The sequence below is a fragment of the Balaenoptera physalus genome, assembly GCF_965194825.1.
Source record: "Balaenoptera physalus genome assembly, chromosome: 4".
In the NCBI taxonomy this organism is placed as follows: domain Eukaryota; kingdom Metazoa; phylum Chordata; class Mammalia; order Artiodactyla; family Balaenopteridae; genus Balaenoptera; species Balaenoptera physalus.
This window is the reverse complement of record NC_138891.1, coordinates 40,974,396-40,980,395: the sequence shown is the minus strand read 5'-3', so window position 1 is coordinate 40,980,395 and position 6,000 is coordinate 40,974,396.

Genomic DNA, 6,000 nt, shown 5'->3' with positions numbered 1-6,000 from the left:
GATATGGGGAGGGGGAAGGGTAAGATGTGACAAAGTGAAAGAGTGGCATGGACATATATACACTACCAAATGTAAAATAGATAGCCAGTGGGAAGCAACCGCATAGCACAGGGAGATCAGCTCTGTGCTTTGTGACCACCTAGAGGGGTGGGATAGGGAGGGTGGGAGGGAGGGAGATGCAAGAGGGAAGAGATATGGGAACATATGTATATGTATAACTGATTCACTTTGTTATAAAGCAGAAACTAACACACCATTGTAAAGCAATTATACTCCAATAAAGATGTTAAAAAAAAAACTTAATAACATGTTAATTAACCTTAAAGTATTCACTGATGTATCTTGAAAAATAAGCATTGGAGTTGGCTTATGATAATGTAGAAAGCCTGAATATTCAATAACCAAGGAAGAAATGAACATGTTATTAAAAAAAGAAGACCTATAAGACTTCATGTATGTACAGTTGTATTAAGAAATGTTTTCAAACTTTCAAGGAACACATAGTTATCATGCTATTGTATATACATATTAGAGGTCAAAGGAAAATCTAAGGAGCTTTCTGAATTCATTTTATGAAGCTGGTATAGCCCTGATTCAAAACTTGAGAAAAAAATCACAAACTATAGATAAATTTTATTTTATAAGCAGAGATGTAAAACTTAAATAAAATACCATTAAATAGAAATAAAAACCAACTTAAAAGGAAATTATCCATTAAAACCAAACAACGATTATATCATAATGCAAGAATGTTTAATTTCCATAATATAACTCATCACATCAAGTAAGGATAATAAGACAAAATATCAATACATTGAGTTGGATTTTCTAGTCAATATAATAAAACTACTGGCAAAGAGGAGCACACTTACTATTACTTAGAGACCAGAAAATTACATATTTGGAAACTCCAAAAGAATCAACTAAAAAACTCTTAAGTAATAATAAGAGATTTCAATAAGGTGAACAAATACAAATCGACATGCAAAAAGTCATTGCTTCTTATATTCTAGTGATATCCATTTAGAGGAGGAAAAAGGAAGGAAGGAACTGATTTGTAATAAGAAAAATCATAATAAGAAAAGCAGGAAATGTATATAAGGAAATTTCAAATTTTTCCTGATATCTATATCCATATCCATTTCCATATCTATCTGGTTACACTATATTCCTAGATAGGAAAAAAAAAATTGTAAAGATGACAATTCTTATATCAGTATATAATTTGGGACAATTCCAACTAAAGTCACCAAAGATTGCTTTTGGAAGTTTACACAGTTTTAAAGTTTATATGGAATGAGTATGACTAACCAAGAACATAAAAAGAAATGAAGAATTTCTCTACCAGATATTATAATCTATAATCAAAATGTAATATTTAAGACAGTCTGGATCAGGTGTTAGAAATTATAAATGTAACCAGGAAAATAGTTCAGAAAGAGACTCTAACAGATAGATTTTTAACATGTGATAAAGATCATGTCACAAACTGGAGAACAAAGAATTGGTCAGTAATTAGTGTTCAGGTAGTGGGTTAACTACTTGGTATAAGACAGGACTATTGCTTCTCTTCCTAGCCTATACCAAAATTTCAAATGAACTTAAGACAAACGTTAAAGATGAAACCATAAAAAAAATGGGAAAATACATAGGTAAAAAGAGATACTAAAAAGATTTCATTTAATAAAAGTCATTATTTAAAATTCTATAGATTGAAATAGCATAAACATAAATAAACATACCATTTGAGAAAATATTTTCCACAAATATGAAGGCAAAAGCTTAATATACATAATATTTAAGGAGCTTATACAATAATTGAGAAAAACAATGAAACATCAATAAAACACTAAGCGAAAACATAGCCACAAAGTGTGTGAAAATGTAAACCACAATAATTAAAAAAGAAATCTGTCTGACTTATTTCACTAAGCATAGTATTTTCTAGGTCTATCCATGTTGCTGTAAATAGCAGTATTTCATTCTTTTTTATGGCTAAGTAATATTCCATCATATATATATATATATATATATATATATATATATATATATATATATATATATATATATATATATATCTCACATCTTCTTAAGCCAATCATCTGTTGATGGGCACTTGGGTTGTTTCCATGTTTTGGCTATTGTAAATAGTGTTGCTGTGAGCATTGGGGTGAATGTATCATTTTGAATTAGAGTTTTTGTTTTTTTCCACATATATACCCAGATGTGGGATTGCTAGTCAGACAGCAATTCACTAAAATATTAACAATGGTGGCCTCTCCCTATTGGGTTAAGGGTGAAGAATATTTTTAAACTTTGTCTATATTTTCTAAAATGAGCATAAATTCATATTATAGAAGCAAATAAGCATTGCTATAAAAAGAGCAGAAAATTTTATAATGTAATTTAGAAACATTGTCATTCAAAATATGTTGATCGAAAAAAAGTAAACTGCTATTATTGGTAGATTTCATTTATGTAGAAGCCTCATTTCCTAACAGATTTTAGATGAACTAGTGGTCACTGTACTTTGTTTTAAAAATGAAAGTAGCTTCCTTCTTTCACTGACAAAGCTCAGGTAAGAAGCTTGCAGCTTCTTTATGAAGATGCAAGACCTATTTATTTGGTTGGCCAAAAAGCGCCTTTGGTTTTTAAGTAAAAATAAAAGACACATTTTTCATTTTCACAAAGAATTTGATTAAATAATGTATTCACCATTTTGTTCCACTACCTTCTGCCACTTTTCAGGCAACTTCATAATTCCATCTTTTTTTATAATCTTATCTTGTTGAGCAAAGAACTGTCCCAGGTGCCTTTTACAGTCTTCCAGGGAATTGAAATTTTTTCCATTAAGAGAATTTTGTAAAGACCAAAATAAATGGAAATCTAAAGGTGCAATGTCTGGTGAATACGGCAGATGAAACAGAACTTCCCAGACAAGCTGTAACAGTTTTTGCCTGGTCATCAAAGAAATGCCGTCTTGCGTTATCCTGATGGAAGATTATGCATTTTCTGTTGATTAATTCCGGACGCTTTTCATTGAGTGCTGCTTTCAGTTGGTCTAACTGGGAGCAGTACTTGTTGGAATTAATCGTTTGGTTTTCCGGAAGAAGCTCATAATAGAGGACTCCCTTCCAATCTCACCATATACACAACATTACCTTCTTTGGATGTAGACCGGCCTTTAGTGTGGTTGGTGTTGGTTCATCTCGCTTGCCCCACGATCTCTTCCATTCCACATTATTGTACAATATCCACTTTTCATCACCCGTCACAATTTGTTTTAAAAATGGAACGTTTTCATTATGTTTAAGTAGAGAACCACACGCAGAAATATGGTCAAGAAGGTTTTTTTCCACTTAACTTACGTGGAACACAAACATGAAAGTCATTAACATAACCAAGAGAGTGTAAATGATTTTCAATGCTTGATTTGGATAGTTTGAGTTATGTCGGCTATCTCCCACGTGGTATAACGTTGATTGTTCTCAATTAATGTCTCGATTCGATCGCTATCAACTTCAACTGGTCTACCCGACCATGGAGCATCGTCCAGCGAGAAATCTCCAGCACAAAACTTTGCAAACCACTTTTGACGTGTTCAGTCAGTCACAGCACCTTCTCCATACACTGCACAAATCGTTTTCTGCACTTCAGTTGTGTTTTTACCTTTCTTGAAATAATAAAGCATAATATCTCAAAAATGTTGCTTTTTTCTTCCATCTTCAATATTAAAATGGCTACACAAAAAAATCACCAATTCTGATGTTTTTTTTTTAAATGCATGCTGATGTGACAGCTGTCACAATACAATCTAACAAAATTGTTTCGAATGACGTTAAAGACAACTAAGCGCTACTGGAGCCATCTTATGGAAAAAAACAAAATTTTGGCCAACCCAATACTAAGAGTAAGCAGGTTCAAAGCTGTACTTTTTAGCTCTTGACACTAAACATTTATTTTTGCCCTGTTTTCAATTTTTTAAGATTAATTAATTAATTTATTTTTGTTTGCATTGGGTCTTCGTTGCTGTGCGTGGGCTTTCTCTAGTTACGGCGAGTGGGCGCTACTCTTCGTTGTGGTGCACAGGCTTCTCTTTGCAGTGGCTTCTCTTGCTGTGGAGCACGGGCTATAGGCGCATGGGCTTCAGTAGTTGTGGCACGCGGGCTTAGTTGCTCCGCGGCATGTGGGATCTTCCCGCACCAGGGATCGAACCCATGTCCTCTGTATTGGCAGGCAGATTCTTAACCACTGCGCCACCCACTGCGCCATTCGGGTAGTCCCTAAACAATTTCTATTAACAACTTTCACTCTAATGTATGGATGGCATATTGTTACTTTTAAAATGTACATAAATATGTATTTCAGGCACATATGTGGAAGCCTATGTATTTGAAAATGTTTCGGATCCAAATAAAGGAAACCATTTATAACCTTTCCATGTAATTATGATCACAAGGCTTAAACTTCAATCACATGAACAAATTCTTCCCTGGATCCCAACACGTTTTCCTGCCTTTCCCTTCCTTCCAAAAATCATTAAAATGAAGTTCCAAAAGTATGTACTTCTCCTCTCTACTTCTAATTAGCCCACTCTTCAGTTTAGTTGGCAAATGTGACATTTGCATAACCAATAGCTCTCTTTCAAAGAGGACTGTGATGTGGGCGATTTTGAAAGGTCTAAAAAAGGTTTTGTGACCTTCAATAGGGTCCATCTGACCACTCAAATAGAAGCTGCCCAGCCACAAATGGCCCGCGTGTCAGACAGGGAGCTTCCTTCACATATGCCTACATGCATCACTCCTCTCTCATCCCTTTTCTGCTGGCACAAGTCAGAGGTGCTGTTCCAAGTGTGAAATGTGGGTACGAGCAGCGATTTACAGAATGTGCGTTGCTTTTTTGTGTCTGTTGGTGGCACATTGGAAAATGGGTCTGGCACAGCTCACCCCTCACAAATGCTTAATGCCGTCCCTGGGGACAGGAATATCACAAGCCCAGAAAAACACAGCTTTTAGCTGCTTGGTACTGAAAATTTCAGGCAAAATTCCAAAAGCCTTCAAAGCTAATGTCGAATTGACAAAGTGCCAAAAACCTCTCTGGCATTAAATATCCACTCTTTATTTTCTCCCTTCAGGTGAACAGCTTGTGAAAATAATAATGTGATAATGCCACCCTGTGTTCCAAATATCTCGAAGCACCATCTTGTTAAGCCTCTCGGCATCCCTTTGAGACTAATGGGAATTGAGCTGACTTATTCATTTTAGAGATGAGAAAATCCCACAGGAGATGGGTCAAATGTCTGGGAGACGGCCATGCAGACTTATCACATAGGTCCCAGGTCTGAATTTAGTTTTCAAAACAATGCCAAGTGCTGTAGGAAAGGACCTGAAAAGCTAGCATCAAAAAGGGCCAAAGCAAGTTTCACACAGGGTGCTAGGTGGGTTGGGGTAATGAACTGGCAAAAGCGATCAAAACACATCCCAGGAGGAACAACAAGGCATAGTCTAGGCATAACAATAAGGCACAGTGTAGGTGTGCAGCCAGTTGGAATCAGTGAGAATTGGCATGGACCATCAGAAGATCTACTGTGGCATTACGGGCATCTTACAACAGCAGGCACAGTAGATTTCTGTCATTTTAAATTTTTTAGTGCATCTGAGCCCCCATCCCATAATTACAGATTCCACTATTAAGGGAGTTACAGCAAGGAACAGGACTCTACCCCTCACTACAGAAGTAACTTCCCTTCCCTACATCCTAGCAATCTGGCTTCGAACACATGATCTAAACCAGTCAATGGGATGGCCCTGTTAAGGACTCTGCATCTAGAGGAAGTGTGTCAGAGAAGCAAGGCACGTTTTAGAGCTTCTTATGACCGTTGCATCCAATGGCCCAGCAGCCCTCCAACAATATTGTCTCTCAGGTGTGCCTCTGCCTGGAGTTCTGGCCAACAAATTTCCCTTAGTGCCTCTTTTGTTTCCTGAGCCTCATTCTCCAGCC